The sequence below is a fragment of the Misgurnus anguillicaudatus genome, chromosome 20 (genome assembly GCF_027580225.2).
Source record: "Misgurnus anguillicaudatus chromosome 20, ASM2758022v2, whole genome shotgun sequence".
NCBI classification, from domain to species: domain Eukaryota; kingdom Metazoa; phylum Chordata; class Actinopteri; order Cypriniformes; family Cobitidae; genus Misgurnus; species Misgurnus anguillicaudatus.
Window position 1 is genome coordinate 9,269,686 of NC_073356.2, and position 13,762 is coordinate 9,283,447.

Genomic DNA, 13,762 nt, shown 5'->3' on the forward strand with positions numbered 1-13,762 from the left:
GGAAATGGGCAATGTGAACGCTTTAACCGGACACTGCACAATTTGCTGGGTACTTTACCCCCAGAACAGAAAAAGAGATGGCCTCATCATCTACCTCAGTTGCTGTTTGCTATAACACCTCAGTGCATAGCTCTACAGGATATTCGCCCTATGAGTTGATGTTTGGGAGAAAGCCTCTTCTTCCTATAGATTCACTTCTGGGATTAACTGAGCAGATGGCATCTGGTGGGACCGTAGAAGATTGGGTTCAAGAACATCAGATGCATTTAACATCAACCTATCTTAGAGCACAAACCCAATTGGAAGCTGCAGCCGCTTCTCGAGCACACCATCGTTCAGTCCCATTGCCCATTCTGCCTAGTGGCTCATTTGTGTACAGGCGAAGTCATCCCCCTGGTCGTCATAAAATCCAAGACCAGTGGGAGCCTGTTGTATATGAAGTAGTGCAATGTCTGGATGAGGTTGGACCATTATATAAAATCAAGCCCAAGGGTCAGTTAGGTCCAGAGCGGAACATCCATCGACAAGAATTGCGCCCATTGCCAATTCATTTAGGCTCCCCGCACCGATGTGCGACTGAGGTGGAGTTATTCGAAGATGTGCCTAAGGTGGAGACTGTACTCAGCCCTGACCCTAGTACGGATGAAGAATTTGATTTGGGCGTATGCGCACCATTGAATCTACATGAGTCAGAAAGACAGAAATGTGTTGTAGCCCCGGGGTCATCCGGGTCGCTAAGAGAAAAACCTGTTAGTCCAAGTTCCGATCCCGTGGAACTGGGTCAAGACCTTGAGTGTGGAAGATTGGAGGGAGAAGAACAAGCTGCAACCCAAATAACTCGACAAACCACACGGCTAACAGCAGGTCAGCACTCAAACCGTTTTCATCTCCCTCGTACAGCCGTACGAAATGAGGAGGGTGGGGAGGAGGTTACAACTCACCCTGCAGTCAATGCATTATATGCTGTGTTTAGACCCTGGTGTTGACCTTATTTTGTTTCTGTCACCGGGACGGTGACATTTTATGAGGGGGGTGAATGAAAGGGGTAGGACATTAGGACCCAGTAGATGTCATCCTAGAACGCGTCATCGCTTAGCTGGTGACGTATTCACAGAGCGACAAGCCAAAGTAGCGTTTCAGCATAGCGTTTCAGCATAGCGTGTCTGTATAGCGTGGGGAATGAAAGTATCCGGATTTATCATTTAAACCAGTGTTGTTGCCACTGTTTGAGGTCGGAGATTGGCCGGTAGATGAATCGGTTATTCTGGACAAACTGTTGCAGGTACCAAGCCAGATTATGAAATGTTGTGACTGTTTGTAAAAGCTTTTTATATTGATTTTGTATTTTCTGTCGCAGTAATACAGTTTGAGATTGTATCAAAGATAACGTACATCCTATTGTCATGGTAATGCACTGAGATTGTGCAAACACTTGTCTGCTATTCAGGTATGAATATATGACTATTGATTGTATGTCTTTATGAAAGAAATGTATCTCATGACATTTTATTATTGTTATAGGACGTGTGACCAGTCACTGTTTTTCCTAGTTAGTTTTTAGATTTACAAACTGCCTACTACATTTTATATTGAGCGTTTCTGACGCCCTAGGGGCATGTGAAGAGAGTGAGAAGGGTTTTGTATTTTGTATTATATTGTTTTTGTTTGTTTTGTTTGTTTGTTTTGGTGTTGACTCTTTCCGATAATGTATGCCATGTGAGGTGCTTTAATTGAAATACTTCGGTTGTGTGTAGTTTTCCAAGGAGACAAACGCCTGTAGTGGTGTGAAGTGAATGGGTGTTATTGCTGTGAATCACGTGTACTCTATTTAATTGGGTTGGTTTACTTGTGTATTTTACATTATTTATTAAGAATGACGTGTGGTGTGCTGTAAATCTTAACACGTCTCAGAAGGAAAACTTTAGGTAAACCTTTAACCATTTAGTGTTTTGATTGAGAAAAGTCTCATGGTATCACAGTGTTTTTTTTTAAATTGTTTATATGATTGAAAAATTGTGAAATAAATAAATGTATATTTTCTTTATAACACACCAGCTTCCATCTGCGTCCTTTAATTAGGGTGGCTTGCGTGAAATCAGGTAGTTATTTTTGAACTGGCTGTTTTATAATCATGGTTCTATGATTTAGGCAGATTGAGATCATCTTCTGAACTGCTAAGGCCACACTAAAATAACTTATACAGAACGTTATTTTTTGGTTATTTTCTGGAACCATAAAATAACCTAAAAATAACTTATACATAACGTTCTCTAATGGTTATTTTTTGGTTATGTTTTTTTTTAGGAAATGAAGTGAATGCATAATTAAACCCATTCCCAGCTAACAATTTTTGGTTCCAAAAATTTTCACCTAACGTTAGTTTTTGGTTCTCAAAACGTTCCCCTAACGTTAGTTTTTGGTTCCCATAACGTTATTTTCCAAGGTTTGTTTTTGGTTAGCCAGGAAAGTTTTCTTTACAGAAATAGAACGTTATTTATTTTAACGGTTTCCTAACGTTAGGAAAACGTTACAATAACGTTAGGAAAACGTTAAAATAACCTAAAAATAACGTTCTATTTCTGTAAAGAAAACTTTCCTGGCTAACCAAAAACAAACCTTGGAAAATAACGTTATGGGAACCAAAAACTAACGTTAGGGGAACGTTTTGAGAACCAAAAACTAACGTTAGGGGAACGTTTTGGGGACCAAAAATTGTTAGCTGGGACCCAAAAATGATCTACCACCAGGGCGCGAGGGCGCGTTGCCGCGGCTCCGTGCACGCACTGACAGAGCGCGCAGAGCTCAAGACTCCAGCCTCAGGCTTACAAAAGTACGGCATGTCTATTAGTACATCCCATGCTGTGTTTTTATCTATCATATCTATCTAAAATAAGTAAAACACATTTCCATATAAGGAGGAATAAAATAATTTATTTAATACAAAATCTATAATAATTCAATTATGCTATTACTGGAAAAAAATGTCTATTAAAATATTATACCATTATATAACACAGGTTATTTTATATAAAAATACTTCAACACATCACATATTATGTATTTAGATAACATTCTATTTTATCAAATATATAAATAACCAGTGACTTCAACACAATAAAGAAGACTTAAAACAGATCTTTATTGAAAATATATAAACATTTAATTCACTTTAGTTTAACAGACCTTACAGCAGCCGCCTCTCCATTATTAAGTAACAACAATCAGCATCTCTCTCTCAGTTTTTACAATAATCAAAAGCTTCTAACTTCATATTCTCTTCATGGAAATAATTAAAATATATTTTCGTTTTCACATAAGCTACTAATGAAGAAACAAAAAAGAAATCACTAGAATGTTATACTCTGAAGTTAAAACGCAATGACAAATAAATCAGTCACTTTAGGTTAAAAGATCTTACCACAGTTAGTCGGCTATCTACGGAGCCCTTCTGATGACATGGTAAAACTTTTTTTTTAAATCGTGGCCACGAATTAGCAATTCGTTCCCACGAATTATTAAATCGTGCGCACGTTTTAGTAATTCGTTCCCTCGTTTAAGCTAAATCGTGTGCACGATTTAGTAATTCGTTCCCTCGTTTAAGCTAAATCGTGCGCACGATTTAGTAATTCGTTCCCTCGTTTAAGCTAAATCGTGCGCACGATTTAGTAATTCGTTCCCTCGTTTAAGCTAAATCGTGCGCACGATTTAGTAATTCGTTCCCTCGTTTAAGCTAAATCGTTCCCTCGATTAAGTTAAATCGTGGCCACGTTTTATGAATTAGTGCCCAGAATTTCATTTAAACCATCTGGACATTAACACAACGCTAACAAGATCAAATTCACTCTAGCCATTATTAATGACGCATACTTAATGCAGTTTTATAAATTCCTGCCAAGAATTCCATTAAAATCATCGGAATAGTGACGCTTATTGCAGCTCAATGCATTAATACATTTCTATTAAGTATAAAATTCATACACCTTATGGCTTCTGTTTAAATACAGTTTATTAACTCCTTCACAGAATTTCATAAAATATATTGGGACATAACGTGAGCTAACGCATTGATACAGTGCTATATAAGGATCAAATTCATACATCTTGGGTCTTAAACTGTTTTATTCATTCCTTTATTGTAAAGAATTGTATTAACTCAATGCAATTTACAAACATTTCAATGCAGTGTAAAAATAATATCATGTCAACAAATATTTTTGTGTTCCTTTAACTTAACAAATCAAGTTAAACAATTTCAATTTGTTTTTAAAGTCATGTCAACTTAACACACGTCAAAACTTAAAGTAGGTTGAATTTGACTTGCATAATTAAGTTGTTTAAAATTCATGCTGCATTTTCTTTTACAGTGATGGTGGGCTTACATGTGCTGTTAATACAGTTTTGTGTGCTGTAGGGCACCGTCTCATCCTTTTGAGTTAGAGCGGCTCTGAGAACATGACGTAATGCTTAGATCTCATTGATCGACCAGGATGAGAAAGGGGAAATTCGACACAGTGGTAAAAAAATTAATTTTTCACACTGCAAGGTCAATGTAGATTAATATGTGGTCAGTGTGTAAAGAGTTTAAGGCACTGTGATGATTTTAGTGTAGTTTGTGTTCTTCAGTGTGTTTCTTCTGATGATACTGAAGACTTCCAGAATGAGTAAATCTCTCTCCACAGATCTAGCAGACGTAAGGTTTCTCTCCTGTTTGAAGTCCCTTGTGGATTTTTACCATACTTGAATGAGTAAACGTCTTATCACACTGTATGTGGTCTTTCACCTGTATGAGTTCTCTGATGCCTTGCTAAATTATTATGCTGCCTAAAAGTCTTCCCACAAACAGTACAGTGATGAGGTTTCTCTCCAGTGTGAATTCTCTCATGGATTTTTAAGTCACCTGACTGAGCAAATGCCTTCTCACACTGAGAGCATTTGAAAGGTCTTTCACCTGTATGAATTCTCTGATGCTTTACTAAACTATTTTGCTGCCTAAAAGTCTTCCCACAAACAGTACAGTGATGAGGTTTCTCTCCTGTGTGAATTCTCTCATGGATTTTTAAGTTACTTGACTGATAAAACGTCTTCTCACACTGAGAGCATTTGTAAGGTTTTTCACCTGTATGAGTTCTCTGGTGTCTTACTAAATTTTCATGCCGCCCAAAACTCTTCCCACAAACACAGTGATGAGGTTTCTCTCCAGTGTGAACTCTCTCATGGATTTTTAAGTCACCTGACTGAGCAAACGCCTTCTCACACTGAGAGCATTTGTAAGGTCTTTCACCTGTATGAATTCTCTGATGCTTTACTAAATTATTATGCTGCCTAAAAGTCTTCCCACAAACACTACAGTGATGAGGTTTCTCTCCTGTGTGAATTCTCTCATGGTTTTTTAAGTGAATTGACTGATAAAACGTCTTCTCACACTGAGAGCATTTGTAAGGTCTTTCACCTGTATGAGTTCTCTGGTGTCTTACTAGATTTTCATGCCGCCCATAACTCTTCCCACAAACACTACAGTGATGAGGTTTCTCTCCAATGTGAATTCTCTCATGGACTCTAACATTAGATGGATAAGTGAATCTCTTTCCACAGATCGAACAGGCGTAAGGTTTCTCTCCAGTGTGAATTCTCTCATGGATTGTTAAGGCACCTGACTCAGTAAACGTCTGCTCACACTGAGAGCATTTGTAAGGTTTTTCTCCAGTATGAATTCTCTGGTGCTTAAGTAAATTGTTATGTCGATTAAAACTCTTCCCACAGATACTACAGTGATAAGGTTTCTCTCCAGTGTGAATTTTCTCATGGCATATAAGATGAGATTTATGACAAAAAAGTTTACCACAGTGTGAACATTGATAGCGTTTCTCTTCAGAGTGAATATTTTGGTGTGATTTTAATGAAGCTGAATTCTTAAAGGCTTTGTCACATTTACTGCACTGATACGGTCTCTCATTGGTGTGTAAACGCACGTGTCTCCACAGACTGGTATTTTGTCTGAATCTCATCTTACAGCAAGGACACTCGTATGGTTTTTCTCCTGTGTGAATTCTCTGATGAGCATCAAGACTTTGTTTGGAGCTGAAGTAATTTCCACATTCAGTGCAGTAGAAAGACTTTTCACCACTGTGTGTCCTCATGTGAATTTTCAGCTGAGATAAGAAGACAAAATCCTTCCCACACTGATCACAGTGAAACAACTTCTTCTCTTCATTTTCTTTTGAATGATTCTCTTGTAAGGTAGTAAAGCTGAGTTTCTGTTCTGTGTGTTTTCTCTCATGTGTCTCTAAATGTCTCTGTGAGCTGAATGTCTTTCCACAGGTGATGCAGGAAAGAGTTTGTGCTGTCAGTCGCTCTTCTGATGTTGAGGACGTTATGTCTATATCCATATATGACTCACTCTTTACATCTGAAAGAAACATGATACATTTAAATTCTCTTGTCACTCTTATTTACACAAAGAAGGATAAAATGAGATTCTGTATCTTTTTCTATATTTACACAGAGACAGAAGACAGCTGTCAGTGCTGTTATTAATGCTGAGTCATTGCACATCAAATAAATCAAGTTTTTTGAAACATACGCATCTAATTTTTTTATAATTTTGTTAATATCTTATTAGAATAAAGCCAAACATAACTAGTGATAAAAGACAAAAAATTAAATGCAATGCAGCGAGTAATCCACTATTTTGTAGAGGGGAGTCAAATAAGTAAGAATAATTGACGACGGGCCGTTGAATTATAAGAAAATAATGCATTATTTTTGAATAATTCAAAGGACCGGAGTAAATTTTTCTGCAAAATGGTTACCAAAAATATTGCTCTGGTGCCAATTTTTAAAGTTAGGTGTGCGGTTATTGAAAATAACACCTATGGAACATTTCTTAACCAATCAGAATAAAGCATTCAGCGCCACTCAATGGTCAAAGTGAAAAACACATTTTTGGGGGGGGGGGTTAATGGTATTTCAAGCATTCTGACTTATTAACACGGTTATAGAGTTGTTTCCTCATGGTAAACGTAGGCAAAGTGTAAAAAAAAGCGGAAGACGCTACAACTTGCAAACATCTTATCACGCCACTCAGCTTTGTTTAATTTCAAAACTCAACAATGGCACGAAAGAAGTGTGTTTTTGGATGTAAGGAGAAGAAATCCAGCCTTATGAAAACAATGAATATAGTTTATTATCCGGGGTAGCAGCGGAGATTTGCGTGTGTGTTTGATGCGCTGAATTTTCCCAACCGGGTCATGAGTTGCATGCGGTAAGTAAGACTTCTGTGATATGTTGGAAATAGGCGCGTGCATATTATATAAATGACACAACTGATCTAACTGATCTAAATGACTTTAGTGGATTTAATTTTGGTCCTTCTTCTGTGACGTCTTTTTTATTTTGAATTTCATGTAGTATTGTGTGTTCTAATTGTGTATTGAGGCAATTGAGTATTGAGGTAAAGGCGATGTGTTTTTTGTGACATTAAAGCATGTCAGGGTTATGCTGTGTGTTACGTCCCTAGGGACGTGTAAATGTTTTTTTGGATAGGTGTTTTTGGTTTGTGTTCTCTCTCTCTCTTGCTGTCACTTTCGCAGGGCAACTTGCTGATTGGCTTCGTCATCTGTCAATCCTTAATGAAGAGCCAATTGGATGTCCACTGTGAGGGGCGGGTTCCTTTAATTATTAGGATATGTTACACCTGGAGGGCGCACTATTTAAGTGAGACGCTGCAGCCGGTCCAGGAGAGACACTTTTGCTTTATTTGATTGTGACCTGTTTGTTTTTCCGTTTTATGATTACCTTTAAATATGTGTGACCTGTGTTAGGACTCAGAGGGGTTAGGTAAGCCTACCACGTGGTTTACATTTTGCACACATGTAGTATACTTTTGTTATTTACATTAGGTTAGGGATTTGTGCCACTCTGTATGTTTTGTTTGGTTAGTTTAGGATAGTTTAGTTTACGACGTCACGGACGTTGAATATTTTTTTATTTATTTTCTTTTCTTTTTAGTTTAGGATTAGATGGGTTTGGGTTTTTTTGTTATTTTCTTTTGTTTGGCACAGTCCTGCTGTTCCCTCTGTTAGTCTTTATTTGGCCATTTATAAATTCTTACTTTATGTATCCAATTTATTCCCTTACATACATTAAATTACATTTATTTTTGAAATTCTCGTATTTGTGTGTCTCTTGTTAATTTTCAACCTTCAATAGTGATTACTGGTGACGTGTCTGAACTGTTTTAAAATGTTCCCCTTCAATAATTTTCTAGACATTAAAGAAGGGTCGTAACATATTGGGGGCTCGTCCGGGATACAATTGAATTAATATCTAAATATGAAATTAATGGTCCCGACATAATAATAAAAAAACAGTTCATGATTTTTGTCTCTGGTATCACTATATGGTTGAAAATTGATACGTGCGGTTTTTCAGCGTCGTAAAGATGGTTCTGTTTAGTTTGGAAAAATTTCTAGAAAATCCCTCGCTAGAACAATTTGACAGTTAGGAAGGAGAATTTAGTCCTAATAGCAGGATATTTTCAAATTCCTTAAAATAAGCAGTCTCTTAAGGAAAAGATTAAATCTGTGGTATATAGTAGGCTAATGGAAAAGAATGTACTTGTGTTGCCAGAAAGAGTAGCTATGGTTTGGGACAGTGTGGAGGGGCATATGTTCGGTATGAGTGGGAATGAAGGTATGGAGGAGCTAATGCCTACGGCGGAGGTGGAGACCGATGCTAGGGCGGGGCTCGGGGGCTGCCTCCATTTGAACCATTCTCCCCTATGTCTGCATCCTCAAAAGATTAGGGTGTTGGTGTAGACTGCCTAGAAACTTAATTGTTTAGAGTAATTGTGTTCTTTGTTGATGTTGTTTTATGTTTTGTGTATTGGACCCTCTTGAAAATGAGATGTTGCATCTCAAGGGGCTATCCATAAATAAAATTACAAATTAGAAATTACACAAACATGTAGTGAATCATAAGTTATAAGTGTTTTAGAGTGTTGCTTGACTCGCACTCGCTCCACCCACGGTAGTAACTCCTCCTTCTTCATTTTTTCGTACGTTATCGGAAAAAGATTCGGTAAAGCTAATCTTTCTTTTATAAATCTGATTAAACCAAAGACTCTTCGGAGATATAAAGAATGTAATACTAGGTACTCCAGATTAACATCAGAAATGCAGAAACAGCATGTTACGTGAGCTTTAACATATTTTGGCTCCTACACTGATGTATCTTATCATATAAGCAGCAGTGTTGGGACATTACTTTAAAAAAGTAATTAGTAAGTAATTACAGTTACTAGTTACTTCTCACAAATAGTAACTGAGTTAGTAACTGTGTTTATATTATAAAAGCGCAAATAAACTCAAACTTTTACTTTAGTAAGGCAGGACTGTAAATAGCCATTTATCAGGTGATGAATATAATTACTGCTTAGTTAAAATGCTGAAAATGTTACTGTTGAAGTCAACTGTTAAAGCATGAAATAAATTTACTATAAATCTGTAAATTTCAGTATAATGTGTGGGTTTATGTCCGTTTACCATAAGAAGTGGTGGGACACACAGACTGCAATCATTTGGTCAATCTGGTCCAAGCATCTTAATCATTTGATCTATTCTTTAACTGAACGCCATGTAAAGGGTGATTTTGTAAGAATAAAATCATATTTCCTTCATCTCAAGATATTTCACTTGCTTCCACTGATCAGTAATGTAGCTATCAATTAAATGTAAATCTGCAACGCGGTTATGAGACTCTTGACAACGATCCAATCACATGAGGTCAAAAACTAAAAAATAAAAAAACAATAATAACACGCTTACAACATAAAGTGGAAGGGTTTGGAGCCACAGTCCTGCCACCTAAAGCAGATCCAAAACAAGCCAATTAGAGCTCAGCCTTATGTCACACGTTTACCCCATTTACTGATCTACATACACACTCATTTGGGTGGCGCCCCAGACACACAAACATGACACACACACACACACACACACACACCAAACTCAGTTTTGATTTTTTAAAATAAATGATTACAACAGTGAAATAGTACAACTAAGCGATTTATTTTGTATTAATTTGCACTATATATTTAACTTTTTGGTAACATGATAAAGTAGCTTTCCTCTCTGGCCCCCTATTGACCAGCCGCCACTGTGTCTGTCTCCAAAAGTCTTTAACAACATCAGAAAAGATTTGTCACTAATCGCTTTTTTGAAATAAAGTCCCTAAAGGTAATTTATTGTAATTTGATTATTTGTTACTGAAAAAAGTAATGCCGTTAATAACGCCATTTATTTATAATGCCGTTATTTCCATTACTCCATATCAGTGCCATGGTTTTGTCTCAAGATGCACACTTGCAATATTTTTGTAAGGTTTCTTGGTAAAAACTACTTGAATGCCCTGATATAACTAAGGTCTAGTCCTGGATTAATCTAAACTCTGTCTGGGAAACTGCCCCTATAAGTACTAAATATATCCTAAACTCCTTTTAGATTTTTGTTTTTGATAAAAAAAAAAACTTTTATAAAACAGTTGCTCAATGCTCACATAACAGTTAAAAAAATTGTATCTACAATAGTTAAGGAGAAATACCTGAACCTGATGGAATAAAATCATATGTAGGATTGTCTTCCTCTTTATCTGTGTGATCTTCCTCTTCTGTGGGTTCAGTTTTAATCTTCATCATCAGGTTCCTGCAGTCAATCAGTTTGACTGAACACATCTTCAGTGTGGTCTGCAAGATCTGCTGCTGTTCTCCAGCGTTACAGACAGAATCCAGAGACTCTGTGGAGGTTTGATCAGTAGATTCCTCATCCTGTAAGCCCTGATTACTGTCACACACAGTGTCCTGAGCGTCTGTGGGCTTTGACTCAGTATAACAGAGTAAAGTGAGACTGAGCTCTGAGTCCTGTGTGTGTCTGGATTTCTCTTCAGAGAGTTTAGAGTCCAGCAGTGGCTGTGGTGTGCGGCTCTGATCTCTGCTCATCAACACTGAATCCAGACATCCATCAGTCACATACACTGAAGATTCACAACAAACCACATCCACATCCTGACAACACAACACACTCAGTGTAAGATTATAAATGATTTAATGTTGTCAAACAGACAGAGTGATTCATGTAAAGTATGTATAAGTTGTACAAACCTCTCTCTTCACTCCTTCATCTCCTCTTGACCTCAGCTTTGTCTCCAGTAACGCCACCTCTTTCTTCAGCTGAGAGATTTCTGTGATGAAATCATCAATATCCAGCATGGACAGATCAGTTCCTACCGATTTACAGCACATCTCATCTGTCATCATCAACATCTCAACACTAAAATACACAGAGACAAGACTCTGTTTACACTCAATAAAACACTCGAGAGAGAGAGAGCAACACTGAGGACAAAGAGTATAGAGGATTACATGCGAGCGAGCTCTTTCTTTCTTTCTTTAGTGTGTTTATAGATTCGGCGGACTAAAGGGCTGCAGAGCGCCTCCTACTGTACTGGAGAGAGAAGACGCTAAACGTTTATAAACAAAGATGGGACGTTTCATAGAAATAAATAAATATTAAAGAATGGCAATTTCAATGGGATTTACAATTAAAAGGAACACACCGAGTGAGGAAAAGAGCTTGAAGGAACATGAAAGAAACGATTATGACTAGAATATGACAGTCAATCAAATAGCTCAGGTAATATCACGGTTGCCAACTTTCGGGTTCAGCTAGGATTTTCCGGGAGGGCTTTTCGGGTTCGTATATTAAATTATTATTATGCTTATTATATACTTTGATTAAAATAATTGTATATAAGTTATTTACTTAAATAACCCTTTGCCAATAGTGTGGATTACCTATTTCTGTGTAAAATTTTTGGAAAAGACTCCGGAAAAATGGTTAACAATATAATCATATTTTAGAAATTAAATAACTTTAGTTAGAAAAACGTAAAAAAAACCTATAAAATAACGTTCTATTTCCGTAAAGAATACTTTCCTGGCTAGTACATGTTGTTTTTATCTATCATCTCAAATAATTAAACACATTTCCATATAAGGAGGAATAAAACAATATATTAATAACAACATTTATAACAATTACATTATTACTGGAAAAATGTCTATTGAAATATTATATGATTACAACACAGATTATTTTAAGTAAAAATACATCAACACAGCACACATTGTATTTAGATATATAAATGATAAAATACAATGCTAACTAGTGACTTCAACACAATAGAAGAAATATAACAGTATTGAAAATTAATACACATTTAATTTACTTAGATTTAAAGATCTTACCACAGCAGTTACCGCCTCTCAATTATTAAGTTAACGTTACAACAATCAATAACATCATCTCTTCAGACGGAAATCACTGAAATATATATTAGTTCTCACATATAAGTTACTAAATGAAGAAAGAAAATAGAAACCGCTAGAATAAATGAGGTAAAACCTTTTGACAAATAAATAAACATTTACTGTAAGTGCATTATATGTTTGAACCTTTATTTTGTACTTTGAGTATGCACTTCCGGGTCATGGTATTTCACTGGTTTCACCTGTATTCACCTTATTCCCCCACGCCAGGGATGGGCAGTATTTCAAATACATGTATTTAAAATACGTATTTGAAATACAAAATAGTATTTTGTATTTTGTATTTTAAAGCCTTTGAAAAAAATGAAATGTAATTTGTATTTAAATACATTTAAGATGAGTATTTTTGTATTTTTAAAATACTCAAAATACTTTGAGCCAGTCAACCAGTCAGGGTGCTGTTTTCATGCATCAACTAGTTCAGACCAGACACCAGAGTTCAGGTAAGCAAATATATCTGTGCAGCTTTTAGTGGGCAATAATTGAAATGTTGGAGTGGGAAATAAAGCAAAGGCGATTGAATTATTGGGTGTGATGTGATTTGTGTTATAACTGTCGCAAAAGGAAATTCAAATTCACACTTGCACGTTGGCAGGCAGTTGCACGCTACAGTTGCACTTGCACATTGCACGACTGAGACTAGGGTTGCCACCCATGTCTGATAAAAAACCTGGACATATCGATGACCCGGCCAATTGGTTTGCTCACAAGCCCCCCCCCCCCCCCCCCCCCATAGCATAAAATTTCTATAGGCCTATGCAATTATTGGCAATTCTCTAAAACTTTACAATTCTCTTTTTTTTCAATTCTTATTTGTTAACATTGGTTAATATATTAACTGACATGAACTAACCGTGAGCAGTACATTTGTTACTGTATTTGTTAATCTTTGATAACGTTAGTAAATAAAATTACAGCTGTTCATGGTTTATTCATGTTAGTTCACAGTGCATTAACTAATGTTAACAAGATTTAAATAAATGCATTATTAACATTAACAGAGATAAAAAATTGCTTTATGCTATAAGTGCAGTTTATTATTGGTTCATGTGTTAACTAATGAACCTTATTGTAAAGTGTTACCCAATTATTTGTTCATTATGTTAAAATATGTAAATCAGGTTTACAATTTATTAAAGCTGCTTATACTATTTATGTAAACTTTTTTTTATTTATATTCCATTGCAACTTTAAACAGTTATAAATAGCAACTAGCAAATATGCACATAAAAATTAAACTTGTTGAACTCACCTCAACATGTATTTTACAATCATTTAACCCGCCATGGGAAAAGCTGAAGTCACTGTTACAAACTCTACACCATGCAAGATTTTAACTCTTTTAAGACAGGGATACACTTTCGTGTAGTCTGATGTAAA

At 36.2% G+C, this 13,762-nt stretch overlaps 1 protein-coding gene and 1 pseudogene across 1 annotated transcript in view; one reads left to right on the forward strand and one right to left on the reverse strand.

Annotated features, from left to right (window-relative positions):
• The window catches only part of LOC129455158 (uncharacterized), a 181,095-nt gene that overhangs the window by 87,455 nt on the left and 79,878 nt on the right, over positions 1 to 13,762 (forward strand). The gene's annotated exons all lie outside the window — the stretch shown is intronic.
• On the reverse strand, positions 2,657 to 11,410 carry LOC129454477 (uncharacterized; annotated as a pseudogene).